Source organism: Ptychodera flava, unplaced genomic scaffold, assembly GCF_041260155.1.
Source record: "Ptychodera flava strain L36383 unplaced genomic scaffold, AS_Pfla_20210202 Scaffold_36__1_contigs__length_1797346_pilon, whole genome shotgun sequence".
In the NCBI taxonomy this organism is placed as follows: Eukaryota; Metazoa; Hemichordata; class Enteropneusta; family Ptychoderidae; genus Ptychodera; species Ptychodera flava.
The window spans coordinates 1,353,883-1,376,692 of NW_027248358.1; the positions used below are offsets into that span (position 1 = coordinate 1,353,883).

The 22,810-nt window shown below is 38.8% G+C and overlaps 1 protein-coding gene across 1 annotated transcript in view; it reads right to left on the minus strand.

Moving 5' to 3' along the window:
* LOC139127770 (gastrula zinc finger protein XlCGF57.1-like) overlaps positions 1-21,133 on the minus strand; it is a 305,983-nt gene extending 284,850 nt beyond the window's left edge. Inside the window, 1 exon segment of the mRNA XM_070693652.1 lies at positions 20,913-21,133. The gene's annotated coding sequence lies outside the window, so the exon portion shown is untranslated.
* Positions 21,134-22,810: the final 1,677 nt, after the last annotated feature.

Genomic DNA, 22,810 nt, shown 5'->3' on the forward strand with positions numbered 1-22,810 from the left:
GATATATCACTCTAATTGGGAAAGTTCATTACATATGCAATGACAAATTAGTTAAAATGACATTAATAAATGTCTTTTTCACTGTTAAAGCAATGTGAGCTTAACATCTGTACCAAGTTTCATGAAATTTGATGCAGTAATTCTTGACATATCAGCCTAATTATGGAACTTCAGTAATTGACATGATACTGCTACATGCCGTTAAACAAATTGACTTGCATATGTATGAAATAGCTCAATGTCCTTGTACCAACTTTGAATTATACTGGTCGAAATCTGTCTAGTCATGCCACTGTACATTAAAACATTGAAACAAAATCGCCGCCACGCAGCCGTATTTGATCTTACTGTCTAAAAATCGATATAGATATGTATGACTTAAGTCAATGTCCATGTACCAACTTTGAATAAAATCCGTTGAGATTTGCCAGAGTTATGGCTCTCGACATGGAAAAATCGTAACGAAATGGCCACCATGCAACTATATTCAATGTTATCGTAAAACAAGTCAATGTTCATATGCATGACGAAGGTAAATGTCCTTGTACCAACTTTGAATAAATTGGTTGAGACGTGAATGTGTTACGGCTAGGACATGAAAAAAATTTAATAAAGTGGCCGCCATGTGGCAATATTGGATCATATTGTGAAACACATTGACGTGCATATGTATGACATAGTTCAATGTCCTTGTACCAACTTTGAATAAAATCGGTTGAAACATGTCTGAGTTATGGCTCCATACATGAAAAATCGTAACAAAATGGCCGCAAGGCGGCCATATAGGATCGTATCACAACACAAATCAATGTGCATATGTATGACATAGGTCAATGTCCTTGTACCAAGTTTGACTAAAATTGGTCGAGACGTGCCTGAGTTTTGGCTGAGGACATGAAAAAATTGTAACAAAATGGCTGCCGTGTGGCCATATTTGATCATATCATGAAACAAATTGGCGTTTATGTGTATAACATAGGTTAATGTCCTTGTACAAACTTTGAATAAGATCAGTTGAGATATGCCTGAGTTACGGCTCCATACATGAAAAAATCGTAACAAAATGGCCGCATGGCAGCCATTTTTGATTGTATCATAAAACAAATTGACATGCATATGTATGACATAGGTCAATGTCCTTGTACCAACTTTGAATAAAATTGGTTGAAACATGTCTGAGTTATGGCTGTGTACATGAAAAAATCGTAATAAAATGGCCGATGGCGGCCATATTGGACCGTATGACAAAACGAATCGACGTTCATATGTATGAGATATGAAGTAATGCTTGTACCAAGTTTGTAGAAATCACTCCAGGCATCTCTGCGATATGTGCGTGAACGGACGGACGCACGGACAGATGCACGGACATGACCAAACCTATAAGTCCCCTGATGGTGTCCGTGGGGACTAAAGACCAAAAAACAAGAAGACTAATCCAGATTAACCCCAACAGATATAGGTCACTTGCATCATTATAAGGACATTGAATATATGTGTCAGAGAGGCATTGAGTTCAAATAAATTTCATTTTAACGGTCCACTTTTGAATCTGCACAAAGTTAGGGTCTTCCTCATCCTCAGTGTAAAGGGTTCAGGTGAAAATGATTCTGAGAATAACGATACAGCTTCCGCTTAAAGGTTAAGTTCACCAAGGCTGACTTTTACAGTGCGCAAGTTTGGTCGCTTCTCTTGTAGCAGTTGGAGTTAGGCTTCACCAACTTCACATATTTGAAAAATGGGAAAAAGCCCAAAGCTTGGTGCTTTCATCATGTGATATAGCAGGAACCATATTCAGATAAGTTTCGCATTGCCCACTCTCCCTCATGTTCACACAAGGATGTACTTGCATGCATACATACATACATACATACATACATACATACATACATACATACATACATACATACATACATACATACATACATACATACATACATACATACATACATACATACATACATACATACATACATACATACATACATACATACATACATACATACACACACACACACACACACACACACACACACACACACAACACACACACATACACACATACATACATACATACATACATACATACATACATACACACAGACAGACAGACATACAGACAGACAGGAAAACAGACAGACAGACAGACAGGCAGACAGACAGACACACATACACACAGAGAGTCGTCACTATCTTACCCGATAAGCTCTCTTTTGTGTATATTCTTTGTACGGGAGTAAAGATTTTGTAAATGTGACTTCAACAGGCCGAGCGGAAAATTTTGAGCAAAGACTTACAATACCTGTCCGTGCATAATGGCTTCATATCTGATTGCAATCTTTACTTTTCTGTCATCCTTAGCTTCGGCTTGATCATTTGTCAAGGCAACCCTTATTAATCGTTTTCTTTAACTCTTTCAAGCCCCCTCCTACCTCGACATCAAAAGTTCCCCCCCCCCCCTTAAATCACACACAATACTATCCCTCTTACATAACCAATGACCCTTAACGTTTTAACCTGACCTAGCATTGGTTTCTTAATACACTGTACACAATCACGGGTAGAGTGTCTTTCCGCAAATCTTACTTTGATCAAAGTTGGATGGATATGGCCCGTTTCGGTTGGTTCGACACACAGCGTGGATGTAAACAAAAGATCCATGCTCATAGTTGCTTGTGGTTCGGATACACGGCGAATGTCTCTGTAATAATCTTTAGAGACGAGGAAGTTCGTGAACAAAATTGTCGCTGAGTGAGGGAGATGAATTTCCCGTACAAAGAGGTACAGTTCGTTCAATCACAGTGGAGGGACCGTGGTTCAATAAACGAGCATCGATGGCTCCCACTACATCTCTAAATTCATACCTGCTATCCTCTTTGCGTCAAGATTGATCTTCTGTGCATTTCCAGGTACGATTTCCGAGGTGATCCTTTCTAACAACAGCTGCCAAACAACCATGGCTGGATCAGCATACGGGTGCACTGCTGTTTGTATCCCCTGCTGATCTCATCCGCGCACATGCGCAGAGAATCAAACAATGCTTCGCTGAAATGACATAGCCAGCTGACTCTGTTGATTTCTTTTTTGTCGCCAATTTCGACACTCGTCATAAAATCCTAGCTCCTGTTATTGTTGTATAAGCAGCAGCGGTAATCTAAATAAAGCAATGTTGAATTTCGAATCTTTACTAAAATATGTTATGGTTTTAAGAAGTTTTAAAGGTTTTAAAAGGGTGAAAATCTGCCCATGACTATATTAATTACTGTAATGATACATTTTAAGCCCGGAAAAATGACGCCTACATATCTAACCAAAACAGAAAATTTGACGTCCGTATGACAGACAGTTAAAAATGTAAACTTTTCAAAGTCAAACTTTCAGATTAGGGAATGGACAGAAATTACGGGGGACGGTGTTTTTGTTTGTTGTTTTTTGGATTTTTTGACGAAAACTATTTTTTCGTGAGGACATTTTGAAGGGCTGTGAAATATCACTCATGCCTTTTGGGAATGGTCACAATTTTGTTTGCAGGATTCATGATGTGGCTTATATAGTGCTTCATCAAAAAATATAAAAAAATTATAATACATGGGCGTCTATGAGGCAAACTGTTAACAATTTTCCCCGACAAAACAAAATTATAATGTACATCTGGTATGTTTGATAATTGATTGAAATGTACTTTTCTTGAAGGCGGAGGTAAAACGTGCACGTGTTTTCCGAAACATGATTTGGGATTTCACAAAAGATGTTGATTTGCCATTCATGACAGCGTGTGAGAAAACAATGAATTAATTTTCTTATACAAAAACCACAGTCCCTCTATCACAGTCCCTCTAGTAATATTTGTTCAGGTTAAAAAGTATTCTTTGAAAGTTCAAAAGTTAAATGACAATTATACGTTTATTACTATTGATATGGACTGCGACACACATGGGGGCACTGTCTTTTATGCATGAAAATGGGCGAGTGTCACTTAGTTTCAAAGACTTTTGAACGGTCATTATTTTCGGGCAGCGTCATTTTGAAAAAAAATCTAAGGTAATGTCCGTGCTACCGCTTTCCATGCAAGAAATATTAAATTTTTGCATCGCGTTTTATAAATCTAAATATATAGCCTGTGAAAAATGCAAGCTATGTTGAGATGCGACTCAATAACGTATGCCACACAAGAATATTTAAACGACTGACAGAAAGTGGCTTCTGGTTCTGGCAGCAGACATCTGGGCTGCGTTATGACTAGAAACCAAGTAGGGTCGTCCACCCATGAGCGATGATAAAATCGACAGGGGATAAAAACGGCACTGCACGGAAATTTAAGTGTTTCAAGCGCGATCGTGGACATAACGTACACAAAGGCCAACTCGAGCCCAGCCTAGCTTAGGGCTGGGCCATTTGATATCCTGGGGTCTAGAAGATTAAAAAAATATTCTCAGCGAATGTCAATGAAAAAAATCAGCCAGAGGGGGCTTAGGAAAAAAGATGGCTCACTTAGCTGAAAGAAAAAAAAATCCATCAAAAGTTATTTTCTGTAACACAATTTTTTTATTTTCAGGGCGCCCTTTGGGCGCAATTTTAAGACTGTGTCAGATACGCAATGGTTCTTTGGCCAAATAGATTTTAGGGAATGCTATTGATATAAAAACAATGAAGGCTTCTTCTCACATTGTTTATATCGTTGTTAGGGATATACGATATAGTGAGTGGATCAATGAGGTTTCATATGAACAGGGAACATGGTAAGACACTGATGAATCTATAGTGCTTTGACCCTGGACATGTGACCAGGCCCCACCCGGAAAATCGGTTTTATGATAGAGTGATTCGTCTTAACGATGTTTCAGAACCGAAATAGGGGGGTCCCTTCATCAGTCGCTCGGATAATTTCGTTTTCCCACATGTTTAGTTTAATGGTCCCCACTGCTCATCAAAAAGAGACGCTAGAATCGTTACGTTGTGGTCTGATTGTTGTGTGGTTTGTTACTTATACCGTTTGTGTTCGTTCGTGTTTGATTTTTTTGCTTGAACGAGGATGTCTTTTATGTTATTATTCCTTTTATATATGACATGATCGTTTTTTTCTGGAAAAAACTGTGGCGAGTGTTTGATCGCCCTCTATCTATTATTTACAGTTTCTTGATAAGCATTGTTTGATTATGCTGGTTCTAATATACGGACTGAAGGTCGTTGTATAGACAAGTTTTGTCATTACGTCATTCCTCTTATCTGTGTTGAGGTTTTCTTGATGTTTAGTTAAGTCGACTCTATTTCAAATACGAGATATTTTTGATTTTCTATAATCTCCATTAGAAGTTTTCGTGTCAAACAAATTTTTCACATGAACTACACTCAGTTCAAGATGCATAAACATTTAAATATATGTACAAGTGTTGTGTTCCAACTGATTATCTAATGTGCAACACTTTACTCCGCACATGGTAGAGAACTGTACATTTGTTGTTGTTTGTCTAGCTGGTCAGCTATCGAAAACGTCCGTACGAGCTGTATAAGTTTTAAAACTATGTGACACTCGCCTATTTTCATTTACAAAAGACAGTGCCCCTATGTGTCGCACTGTATGGCTGTGCCTACATCCGGGGCCTATATCTGATGCAGATAGATTAATTTTGCGTCGAACCCGTACGGTGTATGTATGTCCTTGTTGCATTATATTAGTAAGGCAAAGCCGAATCACATAGACTGAACGATGACATATCTACATGCATTTAAATATTAAAGCTTTTAATTCCCAAGTTCGTGATCAGTGTCCACGACCATTTCGCAAGCCTTTAGACATTCAGACGTAAAGTATTCCTCAAGGTTGTATCACTCCGTGTCTCCATCTATTTACAAATATTATGACATCGTTGTCTCCTGCCATCCCAAGCACATTTTTGTTAAGGAAGAATGCAAAAAAAAATCGTTTGCTAAGGGCGCGAACACAGACTCATGGGCGGGAACAGAGCAGTAAATATACACAACGTCCACTGTAAACGCGACGCGACGCAGACATTCGATCTGTGTGAATGCCAAGCCTGGGCGCAGTATTATCTAGGGTCTCGACGTCGTCTTTTGGCTTTCGCCTATAATTATGGAGTATGGGTGCAGGTCAAAAGACGACGGCGAGATCCTAGACAAGGGCGGCATGAGTGTTAGACAGGAGGATTACATGTTATATGATTTTCGGACAACTTGAACAAAAAGTTGTGTAAGCTTTCGCTTTGTGCAAATTACGCCATGAACATATGCTACAGCGAGGGAAAACAACGTGAAGCAGTGAAACAAAACCCGATACTCTGATATTTCCTCTGGTTGAACCGTCACTATTATGCAACCTTTAACTCTTGCCTGTAAGGGGGGACCAATTGATTTCGGGGGGGGGGGGCTGAAGGACACGGGTATAGCAGATATTTTTTCCCGCCTCTGTTGCAGCATTTTTTTCATATTGCCTATCCTCCGTCATTTTACCTCATGTGGAAGCAACGTATTTTTTCATCATTACCAGTTCTTCGATATGTGATTCGTCAACAAATTCAATAATGGGCATCTCATTGGGGGCGTATCGAGCAAGAATTGGTTGTGTCACCAGGTACCTGCAGTCAACAATGTGGCCCTTTGTTTTACGTACGCTTTTGTATACTAATTACCCAAGGAGAAATTGCGTCTGTTCGTCTCCTTCCCATGCTCCTGTTTATGAGTGGCAACGTCAAACCAAATCCCGGACCTGATACCCATTCACAGGCAACTTCGATGTCAAAAAAATACTAGGTACGATTCTAAATTCGTCTGAAATAAAGAGCCACTCCAAACAACTTAAGGGCCCAATGTGTAGCGTCTCGGAAACTATTATCCGATTTGTTGGCTGAATCTCAATATTATACTTGAATAATGCAAATAGACTAGAAAACCGTACAAGCTATAAGTAACATTGAAGACACTTTGCATGCCACCCGTCACACTACTTTTTCAAATGTGCATTGAATTGAGAATGTTGAACATTCGTTGGAAGGAATGAAAGAGCGTAGGGAAGAACTGGCAGAAATGAAGAAAGAAGTGAAAACATTAGGAGAGCAGGCTTATAACATTGATGATAAAAGTGGGAGATTAAAACCTTGTTGGCCAAGGCATTGCACAAGACCCCCACCAACCCCAGCCCCCCCCGTCCCCAAAGAACTTGGATGCGACCGAGAACACGAGAAAGATTTAAGGTAGCTTTCTGCCTTTGTTTTGGTATTTTGAGATAAAAACACGATTTTTCTTTATCCCTGAAAAGTATTCCTATAATATTGATCTTCCTTGTGTGTAGAATATCTTGGTCGTGAAGTTCCTGTTTTTGGGTGAAATAAAATATGGAATAAAAATGTACGAGAGGCACAGGTGTACATTTTGGCATTTGAGACTACCGTTAAGTCTTGATTGACAAGGATTACGCTAAGCAAGCAGCGTCACAGTATTCACATGCACTTAGACAACATCCGCTGTGAAAATCCCATTAACACCTACCGTTCACTGCGTGGGTCAAGACCATAGAGTGTACCTGGCGAAAGGTGGGTCTTACCGTTTTTCTCATAGGGGTGGCCGCTCCCAAAAGATCATAATTTATCGACACAATCGGACAAGGTCAGACTTATGACATTGTTGACGGTACAATTTAGATTACAAAAATGGCCCACACACTAAATGTTTTATCTGGGACATTTTTGTGCTTTTGTAAAAGCACCAGGAGTGGTGGATAAGTTTCGTAATGTTAAACATCTTTGAAGAGGCTGTCCCGTATACATAAATGGTACGTTCCACTGGCGGCCTCAGTGACAGCGGGAACACTTGAATACCGCAACAGACACCCTTCACATCTTCAACATTCAAGCAACATTCGGCCTCTTTCGGCCGAAGTTTCGGCTTCTTTTGGCCCCAAGACATTCGACACCCCCGTTACGATTTGTTTTTTTCCCTTCAAACTTATAAGTAACTGACAGACCAGTCATATTCATAAGAGTGACCTTTGCGTTCTGACCAGTATGACTTTTACAGTGCCGTTTAGGCGCCGCTTTTCAAACTTTGACAGTGTCGGCGGCTATTGCTATCGAAAATGATATGAAACTCTTTCCTCACGGTTTTTCACCATGTTCTCACAAACTTTAAAGCATGTGAATGCTGACACTATACTTCTCAGTGTTTTGATTTGTAACATTTGGCACGAGTTCTTCCCCAACAGGTAGTGCCGAAACGTCTTTGGTCGCGTTGCCTAAACGTATTGGCGTCGGAAATTGTGCGGCCGAAACGACTTTGCGCCAAAAGGTCTAGAAACCCGACATTGTCCGTTCGATGAGAATACTGAGTGAGTTGAACAATTTATGAATAAAAATGAAATATCAGAAACCGCGGCTCTTGAACTACTTGGGATTAGAAAATACAAGGTGGAAACAAATTGAATGGGCTTCAAGACATCGACAGGAAATTTTCCGAAGGCAAAATACGTAGCAATGCAGAAATCACGCGCCACAAAACAATAGCGGCTTTGGTTTGCAGACGTTTTGGCACAACGGCAGTGAACTGAAATGTCGAAGTCGTTTCAATCCCGCGGTCCCGTTTTTCCTTGTCCCATTTCGTTACCGACCTTGACAAGGTAATACGTCGACTAACAAATGTTCATCGTACACCGGACGAATGTGAATCAAATGATTTTATGGGAATGGACACGACAACATTGTTAGTAGCCAAAATGCTGCAGGACCGAAGACAAATTTCAATATGAATTTGACCGTCACAACGTAATAACGTAATCGCCCTGAGTTTTCATCAACATGTCATCATTGGTCGGTAAACCATTGAATGAGACGCTTACGGGCTAACTACTTGAATACAGTGCAAAACACCATCCTAATCCTGAAATTTACATGTAATGAAGACGGGTGGAATCGATGTTACTCATGTTGGATACGAACGACAGCAGAGAGTTATCTATCTGTGACGTATGACGCTTGACGAGCGGTCTATGCATGCAATTTGCGCTGCTATGTTCATGTTTCTCAACTTCTCTCCTTTGACTTATGCCGCCGACAGGCGATTGGCTCATCTTAGCATAAATGACTCCAGAAACGGTCTTCACCCACAGAAATGCTGTACAGAGTGAGGACGAACTATTGTCTCAGAAATTCTCGTAGTTTGATTAGTGTTAATCGGTTTTCAAGGCGCGTGAAGATCTAAAAAATGGCTGCTTACTAGAATCCTCGGTTACTCTAACCGTAATGGATCACAGCATGGAGCTGTTCTTTTTATCTCCATGATCACAGACACCGCAAATGTACATCCACATACAAACGCAGATATTTTTGTTGTCAGCCAATATTCTTTTCTCTATATCACTCATCGGGCTCGCTTTCATTCCGCAGCGTGAGTCGTTCCGAGGTCGCATCGAATGCTGCCATAAACTTACACTACAGTGTACGCTTGTCATGGAGGTAATAAGTCCTCGTGTAGACGGCATCGAGATGCCGTAGCAGTTCCGACAGTTAGGTCGAACAGTTAATACTCTATTTAAACCTTACAACTAATCAGTCAACAGATTATGCATAATCCCTTCCCTGGCACTCCCCAAGTTTATTTACTCATCAGCTACTGTGTAGATTGCGCTCTAAAAAGAGTACAACGCTCCCAAAATTCACCCATTTTAGCCTCATTTCGACCGTTGACACTGATTTCAATGAGTGAATGTACTGTTGAAGTTGAACACTTTGATTTCACTATCTGGTTTTAGTGTTTTGTCGATTGAGTACATTGTTTATTGCCATTCAAAAGGAAAAACCCGAACCAATTTACTAAATCGCCTTTTTCTCAGTTCGGCATTTTGTCACATTGCAGCACGTTCAAAAGAGTGTAACTCGAGAACGCGTGAACGGAAGTTCACCAGATTTTTCACAGACGTTTGTCGAGTAGGTTGTCTCCAAAACCGTGTCTCAGTTTTTTTTTGAAGATTTTTAAAGTCGAGTTATTGCTGCTTAATTAGCGGCATTGTAAGACTAATCGGTGGATAAACTTTGACTTTGACTCAACGATGTGAAAAAACTAAGGCCTTTTTCAAAAATCTGAGACACGGTTTTGTAGCCAGTATTCTGAAGACCAATTGCCCGTTAACACCTAAACAATAGCCCCTATCCGCTCAGACTTAAACTTTTTTACGTGAGACCACCCATTTTCTTTACACTTTCACTAAGATCTTCAAAAAAATTCATCGCACACTAATTTTCTCGATAAAACAAAAAAATTCATAGAAATAGCTTTCAGGTGATATATAATACTTGGGTAAAGTACACATCTTGATGGCAAAATTCACGTTTGAAAATAGGTCGTCGCAAAGGTGGAAAGCTACCTTAATCAGGGAAAAACTAGGTATCGCAAAGGACATAGTATTTGAACGAGTACATGGTTGTTGCAACGTTTACATTCTTCAAAGACGAGGACCAACTAAGAAATGTTTAAGTTGAAGGGAACTTCGGTCAGTATTGAAGACGAATTTTCGCTACGAATGAGAGCAATGCTGAATAAGCTATTAGCTAAAAGGCGTGTGATTCCTATTCTTGACAGCTCAGCGAAAGTAAGATTGAACAATGATAAACTTGTTGCCTCGTTAAAACGTGGAAAGCACGAAGACAGTCGCTAGTGCAAGCTGATGAGCGCCACCATCGACTCAGCTAGGTAGAAGGCCGGTCATAACATGACAATGAACCACTAGCTATCCTTGTTTTGAACGTTCAATTTGCAAAATAGTATTTTTGAGGGTTGGGATATGGCCCAGCAGTCTGTCTGTTGCTTCTCCACTAGGTGACTGGATGCCGTATGTTGTGACTTCGGTCGCGATTGAAAACAGCGTATTATCATATGTTTGAGGTAAACACACGTCATTTATCAATGTTGTATTTTTCAGCTGAACTTTTCCTACAACTAACACCAGGTATGATCAATATATAACTAAGGTCACACCAAAATTCGTGAGCTACTATTGATAACGAGCATAATTAGAGAAATTCATTAAAGGGACAACGTCGGCCATTTTTCAGGAATTTTGTTTGATGCGAGATAATACTTATATTGTTTGACATGTTGAAAGATACTGAATGAATGGATGACCATGAAGATATTCGACCTCGGTTTTAGACAAAGTCAATAAAACCATCGTGAAAATGAATTAATGGTCATGACCTTTAATTCATTTTCGCGATGGTTTCATTTACTTTGTCTAAAACCGGGGTTGAATATATGCATGGTCACCCATTCATTCAGTATATTTCAACATGTGAAGCAACATAACTAGTATCTCACATGAAACAAAATTCATGAAAAATGGCCGACTTTGTCCCTTTAAATATGCACTTGTAATTACTTATTACATAATGAACATGTAGGATCAAACGATAGTAGAGGTGCGCTCAAAATCTGTGACCTAAATATTAATATATCCTAGCTAATTAATCAAATTTACTAAATATACAAATGATCTCATGATAAGAATGTCCTAGTCATAAACATAAAACATCAGCAGACCTATGTACGATCAATATTTAGCGGTTGTCTAGTCGAAATCGGTACACTCAATACTGATAGAGACAAATGAGAGAAGTTTATTAAGTAATATGCAAATTCGCTTAAATTAGGTAAGCCACGTCCACCATACTATTAGGAAGAATATAAAAAAGTTTGAGTACCTGGGTGGTTTCATCAAATTTGGTGAAGTACATTTACAGTATAAGTCTAATGGTTTAATTCATTAAATATGCAAATAACCATTCATTTTGGAGATCACACCAAATCCACAAAAATCTATTCACCTATAAATCTTTTTATGATTGTGCTGTATACCGCAATTTCACGGCAACCTGAATCTTTGGTTTCCAAGTTGCAAGGACATACATACATACATACATACATACATACATACATACATACATACATACATACTACATACATACATACATACATACATACATACATACATACAACATACATAGACTACATACATACATACATACATACATACACACACACATACATACATACATACATACATACATACATACATACATACATACATACATGCAGACAGACAGACAGACACATTACATACATACATTTTTACAAAATATAACCTCCCATATATGCCCAACCTATAAACATCGGCTTGCACCAATTGATACTGTCGCTTATAATAATGTAAACAAGAGTTTATTGCATTCTGACTAAAGTAAACATTCCATGCTTATAAAGATCATATGGCCAGATTTACCATAACACGCTATCAATTTGACAACTCCTTTTATTCTACCGCGCTGTTTTCCAGAAAACTTAATTTTATTTTATTCTTACCAATCCGACTACAGGTGGAATTTGGGACTTTCTAATTCGACCAACTTATCTTGACAAAGTATTTTGAACATTTGATTTTTGATAACCTACAGAGAACAATACTATGTACGGTACAGAATATGTTTAAGTGTTGTCTTCAGGATAGTTGCCTTTATGTTTTTCAATCATCCAAGATGGTAAGCATATCACTTATGCATTGTCGATTAAAAGGAAATCTGTAATAATTCCACACAAATTATTTCGGCTTTATTGATTTTCTAGTAATTCGATGATATAAAATCGTAATTGTTTTTTCCGGTTGAATTGATCGGGCTTTTTACAGTAGGCCTACAAGTGTTACATACAATATAAGTCGATTAATTTAACATACTATTTACCTTAAATTTTCGAGAATTGTATCATTAATATATATATAAATAACATATCAGCATTAAACAGCACAATAAAACCATTCACACAGGCAGAACCTGAATTTGGATGAATGACCTACACCATTTCACCTGTGTACCAAATTTGAAAGCAATCAGACCATTTTTTGAGAGAAGAAGAAAGATGATTCTTTTACAAATATGGCAAAATAGAAAAATATAACTTAAAATACAAAGCTGCAGCTAATATTGAGCTCAAACCAACAGCTAAATTAGTGTTGCCTAATTTCTTGATTTTTGGCCATTTTCCGTTTTCTTCTCCCTCATTTGCATATATTTATGAGACTGACAGATTCATTTTAAGACAACACATCTACACCACATATGGCATCACAATACCAAAATCAGTTTAATATGTACAGTGGTCCGTCCCTTCGTCCGTCCATCCCTCCATCAATCCAGACAGACTAACGTACATAAGGCAAATCTCTTCATCATGTTGACAAATGAAAAGTAAGTCATACCGATCTATTTATATGATAGGATTTTTTAAAACTGTTTCTAAGAAGAAGGTCAAAGTTGACAGGATATGACTGATGAAAGATTACAGAAAACGGACGCAACATTGCATGTAGACGAAATGTACGCTGCGTATCTCTAACATTGAAGCTACTAAATGTATACCCCTCTTTTGGGGGTGGAATCAACTTTGTTGGAAAAACCTATTCTAGGTAATTTTCTAATCAAGGATTTCACAGAAACTGGCATTTCATTTGAATCAATTCAGTCAAAGAATGAGTGGTACTTCTTACCACACATTTTTCAAACAAATAGTTCATTCCTTTGTGTGTCGTCTTATGATATGCGAGACTTCCACTGTGTGAATAGCTTTTGCCACACACTTTGAAACGAATGGCTATTCATTTGTATGTGTCCTGATGTGAACCTTTAGATTCCATCCCCGTACAAAACCCTTCCCACACACTTCGCATATAAATGGCTTTTCATTTGTATGTGTCCTGATGTGAACTTTAGATCTTCCTTTCTTGTACAACCCTTACCACACACTTCGCAGACAAATGGCTTTTCATTTGTATGTATCCTGATGTGATTTTTTAGATTTTCACTCCGAGCAAAAGCCTTCCCGCACACTACACAGACAAATGGCTTTTCCTTTGTATGTGTACTGATGTGATTTTTAAGATTTCCTGCCCATGCAAATCGCTTCCCACACTCTATGCAGACGAATGGCTTTTCATTTGTATGTATCCTCATGTGATCTTTTAGACTTCCATTCCGTGCAAATCCCTTCCCACACACTTCATAGCCAAATGGCTTTTCATTTGTATGTGTCCTCATGTGAGATGTTCGATATCTGTTTGTTGCAAAACACATCCCACATACTTTGCAGACAAATGGCTTTTCATTTGTATGTATCCTGGTGTGATCTTTCAGATGTCCACTCTGTGCAAATCCTTCCCACACACTTCGCAGACAAACGGCTTTTCATTTGTATGTGTCCTCATGTGAGCTGTTCGATGTCCGCTTGTTGCAAAACGCTTCCCACACACTTTGCAGACAAATGGCTTTTCATTTGTATGTATCCTTGTATGATTTTGTAGACTTCCACTCTGTGCGAATCCCTTACCACACACTTCGCAGACAAATGGCTTTTCATTTGTATGTATCCTTGTGTGATTTTGTAGATGTCCACTCTGTGTAAATCCCTTACTACATACTTTGCAGACGTACGGCTTTTCACCTGTATGTATCCTGACGTGGATTTTGAGGGATACTCTGCTGCTGAAGTCTTTACCGCATACTTTGCAGACAAACTGCTGCTCTATAACATGATTCAGTGTGTGGTATTTCATGTCTTCATTCTGTGTAAAACTCTTACCACTTTCTTCACAAACAAATGGTCTTTCCTTTCCACAAAGTGACTTTTGTTCATGTTCTTCCTGCGTCAAAAGACTTGTCATGTTCTGCAGATTTATTCCCTTGTGGTTGAACTTAATGAAAATTACTCCGTAAAACAGACGGTTTTTTTTAATTTTCTGGAATACAAGCATAAATGGAATAAGTATGTATAAGTTCTTCCGTCAAAGTGCTGGGAAAAAGCGATTGTCTTGAAAGTTGTGTTCTTCTCCGAAGCGCAAAATTTTCACGTTTACAGTTGAAATATTTGACGAAGTATCCTTGAGCATGCATTACACCGTTTACACGGCTTTATGAACATTTTATAAGTTGAACGCAGTGATAGTACCTTTAAGGACAATGTGAGGTTGTCATTTGTCATAAAAGTCCGCAAAAGATATGCGTTCGCAAAAGATATGCTTGAGGACATCGGGACCAAAACCAGGTGACTTTTATTCCGTTTTCTCGGCTTGTTACAACTTCAACTGAAGGAAAACTTTGGTAGTCTTAGCTCCGTATTTGGTCTCCATCTTGCCTCAACTTTCTATTGTTCTCAGTCATTGTTGTGGTGAATATCTAACCTCTTGCTATGGCGGTAAAGTCCACTACACCCGATCCCACCGAGGTTGAAAGAGACCTTAAGCAACGTTTCCTCGAGGAAATACCCAATCTTGACGTCGAACAACTGAGAAACTTCAGCTACGCCATTTCATATCTGCTAACTATTCGTGCAACGACCCATTCAACGAAGTTTTTGTGGAAATTGGAGGTAATGACTGTAGTTCATCGAAGTCAGTAGACAACATTTTAACCGACTATAATCAGCTACTTATGGACCTCAGTAAAATTTGTCGCGGCAAAGTAAAGGTGCTCAGTATCTGTCCACGAATTGATGATTCCGATCCACAACTGCTCTCTAAAATAGACCAAATCAACGGTGAACTGGCTAAAATATGCTCTAAAGAAGACTCTCCCGTCAGATTTATTGACAATGACGCTAACTTTCGATTCAGCGATGGATCAGTCGATTCGTCTTTGCTTCTTCGTGACGGTGTGCACCTCACGTACACTGGTTGTGACAGACTTCTCTCAAATGCAAACCTTATCAACCTCTGTTACACCAGGAAAACCGCGCGCCTTAGAGGAAGAAATACAGGACCACCATACGTACGACACATGTCAAAGCAGTCCAATATGCCAAGATTTGTGAACAAGCAGGTTTTTCACGATGTTAACCATCAACAACGCGTCGTTCGGTGTTTTAACTGTGGTGAATATGGTCACATTCAACGTGTTTGTAGACATGGCACACCGATTCGCTGCTGGACTTTTGTGGACTCATTGGTCATAAATCTCAACACTGCATGCGTTTCCGAAGACAGGCGAGGAAGGTAATGCCACAATTTCTGCAGCCGTTCCGCCACGCTCTTCTAAGTTTTACAAAGGCTTAAGGTTTGGATACTGGAACATTCAACACTTGTCAAATATACTGGACCAGGTCATTCATTATCTCAATACCGATCAGCGAATTTCAACCGACGTTATGTTTTTTTCTGAAACATTTCTCGATGCCAGTGATAGCTCTGATGATTTTACAATCACAAATTACTTAGTTGAAAGAAAAGACAGAATTGGTAAGAAAGGCGGAGGTATCCTAGCTTATATTAGACCCACCATAATGTATACGAGACGGTTTGACTTAGAATCTTCTGATTTAGAAATCATGTGGCTTGAAATTAAACCCACCAATTGTAACTCCTTTCTCGTAGCGGGTGTTTACAGACCCCCTAACACCTCACATGATATTGATATTAACATTGAAGTGAATTTAGAAAGAGGTTTTTATACTGGTAAAGAACTTTACATTTTGGGAGATTTCAATATTGATCTTTTTACATCAAATGGTCAAAATCACTATATATATAAGTCTTTAATCAATTTGAACTTTGAGCAACTTATTCTCCAGCCAACTAGACATATTTCTCAAACATGTATTGACCATATCTATGTGTCGAACAGAGAACTAGTCTCGAATGTATGTGTTCCTGAGATTGGGCTTTCTGATCACTATCCCATCATTTTAACTCATAAGAGAAAGAACAATTTATCGGTTTCCTCTCATCTCACTCTTAAATTTCGTTCCTTTACTCATTTCGAGCTTGGTCCTTTTCTTCGTGACCTTTCATTTGCTCCATGGTATTTAATCGATGCGGCTGATAATGTAAATGTTGCTACAAGGCTTTGGGTTAATGTTTTCAATAGAATATGTGATATCCATGCTCCTTTTATTGAAAGACGTGTTAAACGACGTAAACAACCAGCCTGGATGAATAGAGATATTTTGAATGCTATGCATGACAGGGATGATCTTTCAAGGCAAGCGAAATCGGATGTTTCCAAAATTGCGCAGTACAGGTTAGCCAGAAATAAACTTGTGCATATGATCAATAAGGCAAAGAGGGATTACTTGATTGACGAAATTAAGGACAAAGGTTCAAATCCGAAGGCAGTTTGGCATATTTATAACAATGTCCTGAGACCTAAGCATCAAAAACATACTCCGATTGAGGTGGATGGTACTCTTGTCACAGATCCAGCCATTATTGCTGATGCTTTTAACTGTTATTTCTCTAAGATTTCAAGAAAGATGAATGTTTCAGCAGACTGCAATCCTGATTTTTCTTCATTGTCTGAGCATCTCAACGACAAACTCAGAGGTTCAGTCTTTAAGATTCCACATCTCTCTGTTGATTTTGTCAAAAAAGCCTTACTTAGTTCGAAGTCGACAGGGACTGATGATGTCCATGCAAAGTTGCTGCGTGCTGGTGCATCTGTAATCTCTGAGTCTCTTACGAAAGTACTTAATATTGGTATCGACAACGCAGTTTTTCCAGACTTATTTAAAAATGCACGCGTTGTTCCTATTTACAAAGGCAATGGTAGTTTAACAGAAATGTCCAATTACAGACCCATTTCTATTTTACCAGCTATTTCTAAAGTAATTGAAAGTCATGTTCACAGTACTTTGTATAAATTTTTATCTGATAAAGGTGTCCTTCACGATACTCAGTCTGGTTTTCGAAAGAACCACTCTTGTCAAACTGCATTGATACGTATTTGTGATGAGTTACTTGAAAACATTGATGGTGGTCGGCTTTCAGGTGTTTTGTTTTTGGACCTCTCTAAAGCATTCGATCTTGTCAACCACGATGTACTACTTAAGAAATTGTCTCTTTATGGATTGCATGGAAATGTGTTAAAATGGTTTGATTCTTTCCTCTCAGATCGTTCTCATTTTTTTGTCACATGAGTAAGATATCTGACGTTGAAAAAGTTACTGTTGGTGTGCCTCAGGGATCAATATTAGGTCCACTGCTTTTTACCATTTTCATTAATGATTTGCCACTGACTTTGTGTAATTCTAACCTAGACATGTATGCCGACGACCAGACTCTCCTTACATCTGGCATTTCAGTTGCCGATGTTAATCAGTCGCTCCAAAACGACGCCACTTCAGTGAACGATTGGGTAATTAACAATGGCATGGTCATTAATGAAGGCAAATCGAAAGCCATGTTGGTTGGATCTCGCCAAAAATTAAAATGTGCAGATACAATGGGTGATAGACTTGATATTGCCATTAATGAGTGTAATATCTCTTGTGTTTCATTTGAGAAGATTTTAGGTGTTACATTGGACAATGTTCTTACTTGGGACAAACATATTGACGATTTATGTCTCACTCTGAGCAAGAGAATCGGTTTACTTCGAAGATTATTCAAATTCATTCCATGTCATCTTAGAAAAGTTCTGTATTATGGTTTAATTCAGTCAGCTATTGATTACTGTTGTGTAGTTTGGGGAAATACAACTTTAAAAAATATCGAGAAAGTGTATAAGTTACAGAAAAGAGCACTGAGAGTTTTTTCAATGTTGATTTTAATACCTCAACCGATTCACTCTTTGAAGCAGCCAATGTTTTTTCCGTTAAACAACGCATCTTTTATTTTACATGTGTTTTAACCTATAATTGTCTTCTGAATACTGCACCAACGTATCTCTCTGAGAAATTTGTGCCTTTAAATGATGTTCATGGTTACCAGACACGTTCTGCTGCAACTCATAAATTGCTACTCCCTCAATTCCGTACACAAACAGGCCAGAGGACGTTCTCTATGCGTGCCTCAAGTTTCTGGAACTCACTTCCCGATGATATTCGGTGCAGCCACAATGTTGAAATTTTTAAAGCTCGGCTGAAATGTTTTATTAGGGATAATATTGATAAATAGAACTTTATTTTTTATTCTCTTTGCTTTGTCGTTTCTTGGTTTTTTTATATATTTTATCTATTTTTTTATTTTGTCTGCTATTTGACTTCATTGTTTTTTTAACACTTATTGGATTTTAATTCTGTGTGTTTAATTAGGACCCCATGGGAGATTACAGCCTTATTGGGTAATTTTAACTCGATTTGAGCATGTAAATGGGTAATCCTTTAAAGTGAAATAAATAAATAAATCAAATCCTTCATTATCAACAAAAGTTCAAAAGTGTAAAATCTTGATGTCAGACAGAGAGTGCAATGTAAAAGTTTAGATATAACTATTGATTCACTACTGAATAATTCCATCACGTAGATTATGATTCCATACGTTGTATATTATGATAATGGATGAACTGTGGTAATAAAAAAAGGAAATTCCGAAAAGTTTGATATAAGTACATTTTCTGCAGGTTTTAAGAAAGGAAACGTGTTCTCGTAAGGTAATATTGTAATATCACCTAACGACGGTTTAGGATTTAGTTTAAAAGAGAGACAATCGAGGAAAGCCAAATTAACGGGCTCGGCAAGCCTCGCCCGTTAATTTTTGGCTTTCCTCTCGCCCTCGCCCATAAGTAAACGTTAATTGTGAGCGCGTATTTCTATAGTAATTGTTTTTTTACGTGCCTGTGAATATGAATATCGTCAGCATCGTAACTTTACAGATTAAAGCAAATTGTGATCATATTCTATCACAAAAAATGGAGCATTTATGGGCCACGTTTTGAAACTATTTCAAAAAAAAATCTCCGGATTTGCAAAATCTTTACAGCGTGCGTGACATTGCGTCGCATTCTGCACTACACACTGTTCAGTGAATGCATCACATTTGTGTAATACAAGTTCTGGGGGCGTTGTCTTTCGCGTGGGAAATTTTCGTAAATTTTGGCGGTTTTATTGAGTTTGTTGATAATAGAAATAACAGACTCCACGCTAACCATTAGCGTGTATTAATGGGCGCGGGCGAGTGAAACCAAAATTAACGGGCTCGACAAGCCCCCCGCGTTATTTTTGGCTTTTCTTTCGCCCTTGCCAATAAATAAACGTTAACGGTCATCGCATCGCCCGTTATTTCTATATTTATGGGCAATGGCGAGAGGAAAGCCAAAAATTAACGAACGAGGCTTACGGTGTAACACAGGCCATGGCCGAAGTTTTAAGCCTATTATACGTCTGAATCAGGAAAAAACTTTTTCGAGAGTTGAAAGTTCTACTTAAGTATATTTATTCTGTATGATAAGTAAACATGCAGCAATCGATACATACATTGATATTGTGAGTTAGAGTAAAACGCCTTGTACTTCACAATCGAGAAATCCGTGTGTGCCAAACACTGAAACTCCAAACTCAAATGACTAGCGTTATATCACTTGCCGTGCGTAGCATGCTACTATTGTTTCAAACCCACGCCATGAATAAATTACAACGATATTAGACCACAAACTGTGATTAGACAGCTCAATATTACAAGTGGTTGAAATACATTAGAACATTGGCGTATTGTGCAGAATATCTCCAGGCGATAAGTAACTGGGTAAATTTCAAACGTGTAAATGAGTAAGACAATGTTGTCGATTCCGTGCTGGTATTTCGTGGGGCCAGCAATGTCATTGTCCAAACTGAGTGGAATTGCGCGGGATTTATAGCGTCCAAAGACCCTAATGTATCTATAGCGTGAATTATTAATTACAATTTGGAAGATTTTGACACTAGACCCATGCACAACTCCATAATCTCTTTGCCTGCCCTTGGACACAGTAGTTTCTGAATACAATATCGTAGGTTCAGTGTCATTGTCGCCACACTTACTTTGCTCCTGTTTGAAACAAAGTTGCTCCGTTTGAATCGGTAAGGCTCTACCCCTATGGTCTATCCAAATTTGGAATTCGAATGACAATCCAATGTAGCAATGATGAAATAGTTCAAAATAACATTATGTACCTTACCGATGTCTCACTGTGTTTCGCTGCACAGAATATGTCTTCTTCAAACGGAATAGTTCTTGATTGCCGATTTCATGACATAATACTCGATGTGTTGATGACCAGCAGACGTTTTACTTGTCCAAATTGGCCACAGTACCGTGGACAGCTCTTTCTATTATGAGTGCCCGAGGAAAGTGAATAGCGATTGCCAGGGTCTATGGTTCGTTTTGGCCCTATGCTGCCACAGAAGCACCCAGCGGACTGTGTCATTATTTTTAAGGGGTTGCCGACAGTTATGAGGGACTGAGTAGGCGAGCTGATGGATTCTATGTCGCAGGGAGGGACAAAAGGGTAGGTAATTTTCATGACAATAAGGGTAATTAAGGATAATAAATACCAAATCGGTCATTTTTCTGTTGAATATTCAAAATTCTTGGGCATACGCCTCAAAGTAAGCCTATCATTGAGTAGCCTAGAATCCTATTCGTCCGCCTTGCCTCCGTACCTGGGTCGGAGGTACGAGGCAAGCCGACGAATAGGATTCTAGGCTAATCATAGAGATGTGTCGCTGGTTCCAGATAAGTAATACTTTTAGTGTAATTCACGATTTTTAAAATCAAAACAAATGCACGTGGCTATCCAATGTCCAATGGGGAAAACTTTTGTAAACATCGTGGATACATTTGCATCGCTGTTTGCATAATCCATCCTGAGTGACACAACGTTGCGTAATTTACACAGTGACGTTGTTGGCTTCTCCAAAAACCAGGATTACGCCCGCCTGTCATAAATAAACCGTAACAATAATTTGTAACACATCTCCACGCCTAGTCCAATAAGTCAGTTTTCCACATACAGAACTGTTTCCGCTCAAAACGCATTGCGGCCAAAAACTACGTGTTTTACCAGGTATGTTTCACGTCTGTCCATAGCCGATAGACTGTAAGACAACCAAAACTGTTCACCATCCAACTTAATATTACGACCGAAAACAAAAAATACGTCCACTTCTGTTAAATTTTACATATGTGTCGACACGCAACAAAGTTCCACACTCAAAATTCTTCGATCCTGCTCCGAATGAAATTAGGGCCGAAAAAAAAACAACAAAAAAACCGGACTTTTTCTGGTATATGATGTCGGTCAATACATATCTGACCTTCAAAAGTATTTCCAGAATCCAAACCAATGATGCCAAACATCAAATTATTATGTCCGTTTCTGATTATATTTTGTATGCCTGATAAAGTCCGACATCCAAAATTGTTCCTGCTCCGAACTAATTGGAACCGATAAAAAAGAATCAAACATCTTTTTTTTCTGATGCAGTGATTGTGTTTTACACAAACTCGGTAAAGTTCGCATGGTAATCTTATTATGCACCGTCGTCAGTGCATCTGAACGTAATCACAGTGAATAAAGATTACATCCAAGTACCTCACCAAGGGTTTCAGTGTCGTCATGTCCACTTTTTGTGGATGTATCGGCCTGTCAGTATATTAACAGCCTAGGACTGTGTGTTTGATAGTACTGTTACCGGTCTCCCACCACAGCTAGCGCCGCGAACTTGCGGCGCGCGATTTCTCCACCAAAAACAGTCGATTTGGAATCTAGAACTTGCTTTGGTCTGCATTTTCGAGCACACTGACCTCGTCTAGGTACATGATATGCTAAGCTGCTCTTGTAAACTCACGCAAAGCCCACTTTACCCCTATATGCGAGGGAAGCGTTCGTATCGCCGCCATTTTGGATCTACTTCCGAAAAGCATGCTGGTATACTATGACAATCCTCGGCCATCGCCAAATTTTGATTTTTTTCTTTTTGATAAATTTTTGCATTGTGACACGACGGCCGAGGATTGTCATTAGACTGCGTGTAACTCTATGGGAACCGAAAAGGATGCTGGTCTACTATGACA